Source organism: Rutidosis leptorrhynchoides, chromosome 7 (assembly GCF_046630445.1).
Source record: "Rutidosis leptorrhynchoides isolate AG116_Rl617_1_P2 chromosome 7, CSIRO_AGI_Rlap_v1, whole genome shotgun sequence".
In the NCBI taxonomy this organism is placed as follows: Eukaryota; Viridiplantae; Streptophyta; class Magnoliopsida; order Asterales; family Asteraceae; genus Rutidosis; species Rutidosis leptorrhynchoides.
The window spans coordinates 103,987,953-104,002,048 of record NC_092339.1 but is presented as its reverse complement, the minus strand read 5'-3'; positions in this window follow the sequence as shown (position 1 = coordinate 104,002,048).

Sequence of the window (14,096 nt, the reverse complement as noted above, 5' to 3'; positions counted from 1 at the left end):
TCAAGTAAAGAAGGAAAACGAACAACATCACCATCTTAAGCTCGAACTTTTGAGAAAAGAGCAACTCTATACCAAAGTCTCTGAGTGAGAATTTCTGTTGAACGAAGTCCAATTTTCTAGACCATGATGTTTATGGTCAGGTCGTTACAATCAATCTCGAAATCAAGCCACATGTAATCAGGAAACTCTCCCAACTCAGACTTGTATTCGTAAAAATCTTAGATCTCACCGGTTGTTACCGAAGATTCATTTCTGACTTTTCTTGTGTTACACAACTTTAAACCTCTTCATGTCTGAGCCTTGAACGTGATTCTTCACACCAACCTTCCTAGCTAAATTTGTATAGCACTAGATGGAACTCAAACATGGAAATATTTCTACTTGAACGCCGAAAGGCATACTCTCTCGACTCAAAATCAACGTAACTAAAATTCGTTATTTTGCGCGAAGAATTCGAATACTAAATTGTGGATCCGATCAACTTTCTCGTCATCACGTACCACACTACATACCTATGTTATTTCACCGTTACCGTCTGATATTACTGGAATTTAAGGTAACACACAATCCAACGATACTTCACTCTTCTTTGACTTAACGCCCTTGCGTTGCTGATAATCGTCCAACCATTATTCAACCCCGAACTATACAATTACGTGTACTATCTCGTTTCTCTTTCAAACTTCATTTTTTTTTTTGACAACTAGAGGCACGTTATGGCAACCCCTCATCCTATTCTAAGTCCTCGTTTCACTCCTATCTTTATCGCTCGCACTTCCGTTTAAGGGAACTCCTTGTAACATTTCTCCATGGATAGAGAAATTCCTCATATTACCTTAGTATTCGCCACGAGGGTGAATAGTCCTAACGAACATTTTTCGAACCCTAACTAACTTGTTCAAACGTATCTTAAGAGATTCTATTCCAACACGGTGTATCTTTGTCAATTATTCCGTATTGAAATACTCGTTTCACTTCTAGTTTTACAAGGAACCTTGGGAACCCGCTTAGACATGAGTACCGCGTACCACCCACAAACTGACGAACCGAGCAAACGAACGATTTACGTCTTGGAAAGACATGTCACAAACTCGTATTGTCACCTTTAGTAGATCACTCTTACAACAGTAGTTACCACTCGTGTGTTCACGCGCACTTTCCGAAACCCTATATGACCGCTAATGTCATACCCCTGTTCATTTAACCAAAGCATCAACCACCGAAATTTGAACTCCATCAAGAAACAACAATTGAAATCATTCAAATCCGAGGAGGGCTCGAGACGATCCGTAGTCGCCAAAAGAGTTATACCAAACTTATATGAAAACCTCACAAATCCCAGTGTGTAACCGCGTAATATTGAGAAACCGCACCTTGGAAAGGTGTAATCCATTTTGGGAAATCGAGAAAGGCTATAGCCGCAATATTGAACCTTTTGAAACCTTGGGGCGTATTGGAACCGCTTCCTACCGTTTAGAACTTCCGACTCAATTAAGTTTCCGTTTACCTTACATTTCGTGTAACAAACATAGAAACGTGTCCTGCGGAACAGGAACGTGCAATTCTTCTAAATGCACCAACTATTGAAGACAAACTTCTCTTCATAGGAAAACCAGTTGAAACCGGGGATCGTAAAAATCCAAATTCATGAGAACACCCAAGGACGTACCTTCACTTATTCATAGCATTGACATCTCCGGTCTCGAGTGAGAGGCATCGATTATTATTTTCCAACTAAATTTCAAGACGAAATTTCTTTTGAGGTGTGGATAATGTAACATCCCGCATTTTTCCGTTAAATTATTTTAACGCCCGTCTTTTTCTTTTTAAATAATACCCTTCATATCTAGATTCGTATCCTTTGTTAAGTAACATTTTAAATATTCTCGTTATCGGATTTTTAATATCTCCCGTACTTCCGTGTTATTTAAAATAATTCGTTTGGTCAATTCACGCACCCGCAACCGAACGCGAGGGACTAGTTTCGCCATTGGAGCAATGATGTGACTAGCTTGACTAGTCAACACCCACCTCCCCATTTTCCTTTTCATTTTCATTTCCATTTTCTTTCTATACTTTCCAATTTTCTCTCAAACACCACTACAAAGAATCATCATCTAAATTCGGATTTGGAAGCTTCAACCAAAACAAAATACATATTTGGAATCCTCTCTTCATCCTCTTCAATTTGATACCAACTTCATCTCATTTGGGTAACTTTCTAAAATCACTAATTTTATGTGTTCTTGAGATTTTTGAGTTATAAAGTTGTTAATTAGTGTCTATGGCTCATTGTGATGTCGTGTATGTAATTTGTATGCTCGATTCGTTGTTTTTGGTGTAACTAGTTCAATATGAAAATTACTTGCTAAATCCTTGATTTTGGATGATCAAATGTTGTTAGATTGTTAAAGTGCATGTTTTAAAAGTGTTACTAGTATAATTAGCTTCGTTTTGATGTATAGGTTGATTAAGGAAACTCCAAGAACATGATTAGTGATTTTGTGAACTTGGATTAGGGTTTGATAAGCTTTAGATGAACTTTTGATGCACCAAATGCTATGAAATATTGTAGATAAGAATTTTGTTGCAATGTGTGTATGATTACCTTCGAAACGGCATATCATACATGTAAATTGGTTGCCCGAATCATAAAATGCGTTTTAGAACTTGAAACTTTGATTATGAACGTTTAATGCGGTTTTTGGTTGTTGTTAGTGATGAATTGCTTGATGAAATGTGCTTAGTTGTTTTCCTTGTCAAATTACCTTTCTAATGATATAGGTTATGCGTTTTAAGTGTTTTCGGTGCATGAAATGTGTTATATTGTATTTTGGTTCGTGACTTGGACCATTTGTCTGCAAACTGCATGATTCCCAGGTATTGCGCGCCGCGCATTTACCCGCGCGCCGCGCAGAATCAGAGATCCCAGATGTTTGCCTTCTTGGTTGAGTTCTGACCAGAAATTGCACTTGGGTGCGCGCCGCGCAACCCAGTGCGCGCCGCGCAAAAGCCCCAGGCCACTCTCTTTTGTTTTTAAATGTCACAAAAATGTTTCCGCTTAACTAAAACTCCGTTTAACATGAAACTTGACTATTAGGCTCTTATATGACTTCTCGTCTTGGGAAAATTGTCGGATACCCGACCCGACCCCGTTGACTTTGACTTTGACTTTGACCAAGTTTGACTTTTAGTCAAACTTAACCAAACGATTATACAATCGTTCTAACATACTTAACTACTTGTATCGTGCATGAAACTTGACAAATTGATTCACATGCTATATTAATCGAGTCGTAACGAGCCATAGGACTAATTGAACATCTTTGACCGTTTGTGTTTACCGTTATTGATACAACCTATATGTTTAGGTCAAGACTAGCTTTGTCTTTGCACGCGTCTACTTGTTGAAGTACTTTATTAACTCTTGCACTCAAGGTGAGATCATAGTCCCACTTTTTACTCTTTTGAACTTACTTTTGGGATGAGAAAACATAAACGATTCTTTTGAACTAAGTGAACACAAGAACGGGAAAACAAACATTCTACATACGAGTTTAGAACAAAAATCCTCAATCTGATTATCATTAGTTACATCAGATGGTGTAAGCGAGAACTTATGTTATATGGCCATATGGGTTTGACAACCCTCATCTTTAACGGTTCGCTACCGTCTACGGATGAAATATATTTTCGGGAAACAGTGTTGTTCTAGCACTAATTGATGGGGTATTCAACGGACGGAATGTTAAGTTTTGATAATTGGGTGCTCGTGAATATTAACTTTTAGAATGTATTACTATTATTTCAACTTTTCAAACCTTGTGGTTTGACTTACTTACTTTTACTCACTTACTTACTTAAACCTATGATTTCACCAACGTTTTCGTTGACATATTTCTATGTTTTTCTCAGGTCTTGCACGATATGTGATACATGCTTCCGCTCACTATTTGATACTTGTATTGGATGTCGAGTATACATGCATTTCATAGAGCGTCTTTTGACTTCACTTTAAACCGTGTCGCCTAGATTTCATTTGTACTTATAACCTTGTAACTTAACTTTTGGTTGAACAATTCTTGTAAACTTTGGAAACAATCTTTATTTTGAAATGAAGGCGACATATTTTGGTCAAACATTGTCATAAAGACTTATGACCATGCAATGGGACCCACGTAGATGACGCCGTCACTTGACGATTTGTCGGGGTCGCTACAGATGGTATCAGAGCGTTGGTCTTAGCGAACCAGGTCTTGCATTAGTGAGTCTAACTGATAGTTGTTAGGATGCATTAGCAAGTCCGGACTTCGACCTTAGCTGCATATTAGGTGTATTGTTTATCATTCCTAGTGGAAAATTCCTGCTTAGCATTCCTAAGTCTAGACACGTCTTACTGCCTTTATTGCATAGATAGTGTATAGACAGATTCATATCTTAGCGTATCTGTTACTGTAGACTTTATCTGACACGTTTCCTTAATTTCCTCTGTAACCTACGGGATATTCTAAACTAAATTTAGGTATTCTATACAATTAGAATATCATCCATTATCCGAAAATCTTTTCATATCGAAAAATCCTTTATTCAATCGTACGCAATGGAACTCACCATTAGATCAAGTCCCTCGGATTCCGATAGGGAGTTCCACTCCAGCTCCGAAAGCGGCGTCACCAGAATGAGTCAATCAATCAGCCATCTCTAATTCATCTGATGAGTTCGTAGTCGACTTAGCCAATGGAGACAAGAAGAACGCGATCCTTTTCACCCACCAACCTGCACCCTCGGTGAAGAACCCGAAACACTTACCGGTGAACCTGTTCGAAACACCATTTTCACCTTCAGTTCTCGAATATCTCGTCCTGATTATATTCTATCTAAAATTCTAAACCTTATTCATTCGCTCGTTCCTACCGACAATCATCCCGGAGTAATAAGTCAACGGACTTCGCGCTCGAGTAATCAATTTGGAGAATATGGTGCAAAATTTACCAGCTTCAGCAACATCACCAGCACTAACAGTACCACCAACATTGACACCAGTACCACCAACAACCCAAGTTTCAATAGCACACGCCTCAACATCTCATTCTGTACCTCGAGCCTAACCATCGTTCTATGTATCGTACTATCTAATTTATCTTCGTTCTACATATCGTTCCACATCGATTATCTTCGTTCGACATGACGATTATGTAATCTCTAATGTTTTAGAGATCATGTAATCAAGTACTAACGATAAAATCAGATGAGTTAAATATCTTATTGACTCATTAGATCCATGATTACATCTGAAGAAAATATATATGCAAGTATATTTTCATAAAGATTGTAATTAAAAATTCTTTCGTACAAACTATTAATGGTGAAAATATTTTAACGGGTGGGTAATACCCGAGGAATATTTGGGTTTCACATTAATAAGTTACACTGTACATTCTTCAAATCTGATTCAACGATCGTTGCTATCCTACTTACATCCACAGAGATACGAATCCGTTCACCACAGAATAACCATTTTCATTCAATTTCATATTTGGATTTTGACCTATCAGAATCCAACAAGTGGCATAATGAAGAAAACATTGAACAAAATAAAATTTGTTAGAAACAAACGGATTAACTAATTGAAATTTTGTTAGGAATCCACGCTAACTGTTCCTAGCTAACTGCTCCCAGCTAACTGATTAACATTTAATTTATCGCAATTTATATTCTCGCAATTTTATTTATTGTTATTTAATTTCTGCACTGTACATACTGTCGGGACACATGTACAACAATACGTCGGATTAATTCTGAGACAATACGTTGTATAATGGGTCATGATATATATTTATTTATTTTACGCACTATAAATAACGGGACACGTATACAAGGTTTCGACTTATCATATCGACCCATCTATATATATATTTCAGAACAACCATAGACACTCTATATGTGAAGGTGGGAGTTGGCTATACAGGGTTGGAGTTGATTCCAAAATATATATATGGTTTGAGTTGTGATCGACACTGAGACCGGTACACGGGTCACGATATGTATTAATTAATTCGAATATTATATATTTAATATATATATGAATTTATTGGACCATTGGACAATCGGACTATTGGACTGCTAACTTTGGACAACTAAAATGAATTAAAATGTTGATTATAACATATGAAACTAAACAATTATTCAAGTTGCCACTTGATTTCATCTTAAACCACATTTGCACCTCGACAGTTACAATCCGCGTTCAAATCTTTTCATGATTCTTGAAAACACCTCGATCGGAAGGATGAACCAGCCGCACTTCATCTACGGAAGAAAAGATTTATGCACCTGAAAAACTCTCGAACCTAAATTCATAGTTTAACACGTACCTGTGTTGAATCCTTTACCATTTTTTAACAAAAAACAACCTTATGACTCCTTTTCAAAGTAGCCAATTTTGTCACAGCTCCAGCAAGTCAACTCCGACTTTTCGTTCGAAACAACCTTATTATAACCTTGATGTATATATGTGTACTCTTTATCGTTACCGGAGAACCTTTTTATATTTCATCATATTACCATCAGCGTTTAATCATCTAAAAACACAATTCTCTTGAAATCACCTCGGTTTGATAACCGATGACCCGGATCCGTTAACTTTGAAAATGCTGACGAAGCAGCCTGTTGTAGATGGTCTTAATGGCCAAAAGTTGATGATAAAGAAGGAAGTGTTAGGAACGCTCGATAGAAAATTTGGTAGAGAAAAACGGATTGAGCTAACCATGAAGGAGACCAAGGGCAAATACAAGGACCAAACCCTATATTCAAAGAATCCAGGAAATTCTGGATCCGCCAAAATCTTTAAAGAAAATCTTGCTCCGAAGTCATGTTAAAATTCTTGCGGAAACGTTTTCTACATCATCCTTTGATCTATAAATTTCAAAATATCGTCATAAATATCTTCAATATTTCTAAAGATATCTTCATAAATATCTTTATTCGAAATTATCTATCTCTTCGTGCTATCCGTGTTACGTCATAAAGGAAACTAGTTTAGTTTCTAAATTTCTTTAAAATTCGAGTTTGAATTATGAATGATTTCCTAGAGAAATGTTGGGAATTGAAGCATGAATTAGTATAATATAATGACACTTGGCCAACGTGATTATATTACAGTAAGTCATGCTAAATTTCTAATGTAACGTGATGATGATTCACAGACCTTATCCTCATCATGTGCCATGTTACATAACTCTGTCATTCTACTTAAGCCCTAAGCATATCACGGAAATATTTCCATGATATTTCTGTTCTTCCGTAACTCCAACAATCTGCTAATAAATCGTGCGATTACATTTTCTTTCTGATTAGAAGATTTCTTTAAATTTCTTGAATTCCAGAATTCAATAGTGACTACGTCAAAAGTTAAAACGAACCTCTATTTACTTCATTTCACTCTTTTGTGATAGCTTCACTTATACTCTTCGCATAATCAAATTGTTTTATCTATATTACTCAATGATGATAAAACTTCGTTATCACCTCATATTCGTCATGAAAACATCCCTATTGTTGTCCATGACGACCTCTATCAAATTTCGGGGACGAAATCTCTTTAACGGGTGGGTACTGTAACGACCCGGAAAATTTCGACTAATTTAAAACCAAACTCTCGATACGATAGTGTAATTTCAACACAATAAGAGAATCTGTTAGGTTGAGTCTCAAAAATTTTGAATTGTTTCATTTATCCAATTGACCTTCGGCCATTCCCGACGATTCACGAATCATTATTTGTACATAAATGTGTATACATATAAATATAAATATAAATATATGTAAATATATAATAAATTAAAATAATATATGATATAATTAAATTGTTATTAAAATAAATCTATATATATATATATATATATATATATATATATATATATATATATATATATATATATATATATATATATATATATATATATATAGAGTATATCAAATGTAATTATTTAATGATTGTAACACTCGTTGAACGTTTCGACTATTATTTAGAGAAGTTTAATTCGAACTTATATGATTTTTAAAATAAAAGGTGATCCAAAAATATGTTGTATAGGCTTATTAAAAGTATATTTAGAATTTAATTTGATAAAATATAACATTTCGAATATTTTACATGGGATTTAGTGGGAATAGTTGAGTTAATTTTTATTTAAATAATTAATGTTTATTTTTATAAAATAATGACTATAATAATTAAATATATATAATATAAAATTTGGGATTTATCTGAAAGACTTTTATCCGCCACTGATTATGAACGGAGTACGAATTTCAGTCCGTGAATGAAATAGTAGACGACGGCTAATTTAAATCACACGTTTTATATTTAAATTATATTATAATATTAAATCATCAATTTCTGTTATCGATTGATATCTTAACACTATACCTAATTGATTGAATGATTGAAGTCACTGTTTACTTTTTCCGATTCATCCGTTTCTTCTTTCACAAATATAAGAGTTATAATATATTATTATTTTAATTTATCTTATATTATATATATGTGTGTATTATATGTACACTTGCATATGAGGACACAGACAACCATTTCACAACAACTTCTTTCTTGTTTCTATTTCTATCTGGGACCCTTCCACACCTTAACCATAATCAAAGAGCTGCTCATTTCCATCACTGGAGTCACCACCACTCGAACCGTTGTGTTACTTTTGTTCACCATTGTGTTACTTTTGTTCGAAGACCACACACATATTCACCTAAAACCCACCACCTCGTCTACTTCAATCCTACAACCACCCGCCATTTTTTTCCTTCATGACAACCATCACCCATCCGCCGGTACCTGCAACCACCACATCACCATCACCAAGAACAACCCCAACAACCGCCATATCTATCTCTCTCATCTCTCTCTCACCATCTCTCTCTCCTAATTCTATTTTGGGTCTCAGTCGACGTAAGAATCATCACCACCACTGTCTCAACCATCATCACCACGACTAAACTACCACCACAACCATACCGTTTACAGCTGCAACTATTTATTTCTGTTTTCCATTCCTTCGATTAAAACACCACCCAAAGTGACAATCGAAGATGGTGAACACGATAGAAACAAGAATGATGATTATATTGTTTATTGTCGCTGCTGCTACGACTGGCTTCTGTTCGAACCACCACAAACTCAAAACCCACTCATACGAAACCCACTGCTACAGTACGTGAACCAGTTACGAATTTGTTTCTGTTTAAATTTAAATCACGATGAAAATGATATAGTTAATGGGTGTTGTGTAAAATGTTAGTTCTTGGGTTGCAGTAGGGCCACATTCACATCCCACTAGCTTTGTTTTAAAAAAACAAAAATGATGAAAAGGAGTAATGGACAGATCGGCTTAGTGGTAGTTGCAAACTCTAAATATCCTAAACATTGAGCCGTATAAATAATTTAGATTGTTGAGCCATTTTCTTGTTGTTGGGCCAGCGGTATTGTTGGGCCGAGAGTCTGATATATGTTAAATGAAATGGCGAAAAAAACCAAGAACTTATGAGTGCTGCAGTGGTTTGGTGATGTTTCGGTTAGCCAAGAGGTCACAGGATCGAACCTGGGCTTGAACAAATGTTTTTTTTTTGAAGATGAAACAAACAGAGCTATAGACACTAGGTATATATTAATGGATTGTGTTTTAATCAAAAATAAAAGAGGAAGTGGAAGGATGGTTAAGAGAGTTATGTGTTAAGCGAGAGGTCTTGTGTTCGAGCCCCGTCTCAAGCACTTCTTTTTACTTGAAGCTTTTAAGGGTATAACTCTTTTAATTTTTATTTCTATTTTTATTGTTATTATTATTATTATTACTAACTAATATTAGTATCATTATTTTAAATCTATCATCTTATAAAAAAAAATTAGTAATGCCATTATCATTAAAAGTAACATATTTACTATCATTACTATTAGTATTATGAATATCATTAGAATTATTATGATCATAAAATATAAAGACTACATATACACAACTATATTTAAATTATCATTTTTTATTATTATTATTATTATTATTATTATTATTATTATTATTATTATTATTATTATTATTATTATTACTAATCTATGATTATTGTTGTTATTATGATTAATAAAGCTGATTGTTATTATTATTATTGTTAATATTATTTTAGTATTATTACAATTATTATTTTTAACAAAATATATTTATATAAAAATATATTTATTACATATAACATCTATATTGATATTCTTATAATAAATATTAAGTATTTATTTAAAATATATATAGAATAAATATAGTTAACTAAATTAATGAAGTATATATGTTATTAAAATAAGAAGTATATTAATGATATAATTTGTTAATTATTATTTGTTTTAATATATATAAACGATATAGGTTCGTGAATCCGAGGCCAACCCTACAACTGCTAAATGTCGTCATATGTATTTTTACTATAAAATACAGTATCGGTGAGTTTCATTTGCTCCCTTTTTAATTGTTTTTGCAATATATATTTTTGGGACTGAGAATACATGCGCTGCTTTTATAAATGTTTTACGAAATAGACACAAGTGATCAAAAATATATTCTACGTGGAGTTGTACCATGGCATATTTCTTTATACTTGGTAACTAATATTTACGTGAGGAGCGTAAACGCGGATCCTGTTGATAGATCTATCGGGCCTGACAACTCCAACCGGGCTGGACGACCAGTTTTAAACGGTTGCACAGTACTTCGTTTCGTTACTACACTTGGTACGGTGTAGGGTTTATTTAAGAATATGCTGCTGTGATTTAAATGTTAAGTATGGTTACCAAGTGCTCAACGTCTTTTCATACACTTGCGAGTGTATTATGTTTATAAATATGAAATCTTGTGGTCTATTAAAATAATGGAAATAATTATTTACGATAAACCTATGAGCTCACCAACCTTTTGGTTGACACTTTTAAGCATGTTTATTCTCAGGTACGAATTAAGTCTTCCGCTGTGCATTTGCTCATATTACTTGGAGTCCTTCATGGCATATTTAGGACAGTACCTCGCAATGGGACCAGATGTTGTTGATTTCGTCCAGGGGGATATGGACGGGTTACTACAACGGTGTGTCGAGTAGTCGGTGCCATTTCCTTCAAAATAGTTAAATGGAACAAGTTAATCATACAGAATATTAAGAGTAGTTAATAGTATTTCGTAGCATAATATGAACTCATTTATAAAAGCTTTTTCTTCATATTAGCGTTTTATTAGTTTAAATTCGGGTAGTACCTACCCGTTAAGTTCATACTTAGTAGCTAATATACAATTCAACTACTACAATTCTATATGAAAAACTGATTATAATAATATTTCGCTTTCAAACTTTTACACAATATTTTACAAACTTACAATACCGCTTATTTTACATATAGCATGAAATATAGCACACAATAAATTTGATACAAGATAATTGTGAAGATAATTCTAGCTAGTACACAAGTCGTTCAGCAAAGGCAATAAAGACACGTAATTCATACGTCCAGAAACAAGTCATGCATTCTGGTTTTACTATGACTACTTCCCATCCTTGGTCTTGTGGAACATAACCATTATGGCCGTTGATAATACAGCGTGTTGTAATGTCATCAAAGGGATGAGGGTTACGTAATGACCAACAGTCTCGTAATAACCTAAAAACCTCATTTCTTACCCCAATTACCGACTCCGTCACTTGTGGGAACGTTTTGTTTAATAGTTGTAGCCCGATGTTCTTGTTCTCACTTTGGTGAGAAGCGAACATTACTAACCCGTAAGCATAACATGCTTCTTTATGTTGCATGTTAGCCGCTTTTTCTAAATCACGAAGTCTTATATTCGGATATACTGAGTCAAAATAATTTCTTAACCCGTTGCGTAAAATAGCATTTGGGTTCCCCGCAATATATGCGTCAAAGTAAACACATCGTAACTTATGGATTTCCCAATGTGATATTCCCCATCTTCCGAACGAAAGCCTTTTATAAACCAAGGCATTCTTGGAACGTTCTTCGAATGTCTTACAAACTGATCTCGCCTTAAATAGTTGTGCCGAAGAATTCTGACCGACTCTAGACAAGATTTCATCAATCATGTCTCCGGGTAGGTCTCTTAAAATATTGGGTTGTCTATCCATTTTGTGTTTTTATACTGTAAAATAGACAAGAGTTAGATTCATAAAAAAAAATACTTATTAATACAAGCAATTTTTTACATATATCATAAAGCATAAGCACACTATATTACATATATTACACCACACGAATATAACTATCTTATTCCGACTCGCTCGTTTCTTCTTGTTCAGTTTTGGTTCGTTTTGCCAAGTTTCTAGGGATATATGATGTTCCCCTAATACGAGCCGTCGTTATCCACATTGGTTTAAAAAAACCTGGTGGTTTAGAGGTTCCCGGGTCATTGTTACAACTTAAGGACTTCGGGGGTTGACGATACATATAAAGTTCATCGGGGTTGGAATTAGATTTCTCTATTTTTATGCCCTTTCCCTTATTATTTTCTTTTGCCTTTTTAAATTTAGTTGGGGTAATTTCTATAATATCATCGGAATTCTCGTCGGAATCCGATTCATCGGAGAATTGGTAATCCTCCCAATATTTTGCTTCCTTGGCGGAAACACCATTGACCATAATTAACCTTGGTCGGTTGGTTGAGGATTCTCTTTTACTTAACCGTTTTATTATTTCCCCCACCGGTTCTATTTCTTCTTCCGATTCCGATTCTTCTTCCGGTTCCGATTCTTCTTCCGGTTCCGACTCTTCTTCCGGTTCCTCTTCGGGAACTTGTGAATCAGTCCACGAATCATTCCAATTTACATTTGACTCTTCATTATTATTAGGTGAGTCAATGGGACTTGTTCTAGAGGTAGACATCTATCACATAATATCAAACACGATAAGAGATTAATATATCACATAATATTCATATGTTAAAAATATATAGTTTCCAACAAAAATGTTAAGCAATCATTTTTAAAGAAAACACGATCGAAGTCCAGACTCACTAATGCATCCTAACAAACTCGATCAGACACACTAATGCAAATTTTCTGGTTCTCTAAGACCAACGCTCGGATACCAACTGAAATGTCCCGTTCTTATTGATTAAAAACGTTCCATATTAATTGATTTCGTTGCGAGGTTTTGACCTCTATATGACCTCAAAGACTGCATTCATTTTAAAACAAACCATAACCTTTATTTCATCAATAAAGGTTTAAAAAGCTTTACGTAGATTATCAAATAATGATAATCTAACATATCCTGTTTACACATGACCATTACATAATGGTTTACAATACAAATATGTTACAACAAAATAAGTTTCTTGAATGCAGTTTTTACACAATATCATACAAGCATGGACTCCAAATCTCGTCCTTATTTAAGTATGCGACAGTGGAAGCTCTTAATAATCACCTGAGAATAAACATGCTTAAAACGTCAACAAAAATGTTGGTGAGTTATAGGTTTAACCTATATATATCAAGTCATAATAATAGACCACAAGATTTCATATTTCAATACACATCCCATACATAGAGATAAAAATCATTCATATGGTGAACACCTGGTAACCGACATTAACAAGATGCATATATAAGAATATCCCCATCATTCCGGGACACCCTTCGGATATGATATAAATTTCGAAGTACTAAAGCATCCGGTACTTTGGATGGGGTTTGTTAAGCCCAATAGATCTATCTTTAGGATTCGCGTCAATTAGGGTGTCTGTTCCCTAATTCTTAGATTACCAGACTTAATAAAAAGGGGCATATTCGATTTCGATAATTCAACCATAGAATGTAGTTTCACGTACTTGTGTCTATTTTATAAATCATTTATAAAACCTGCATGTATTCTCATCCCAAAAATATTAGATTTTAAAAGTGGGACTATAACTCACTTTCACAGATTTTTACTTCGTCGGAAAGTAAGATTTGGCCACTGGTTGATTCACGAACCTATAACAATATATACATATATATCAAAGTATGTTCAAAATATATTTACAACACTTTTAATATATTTTGATGTT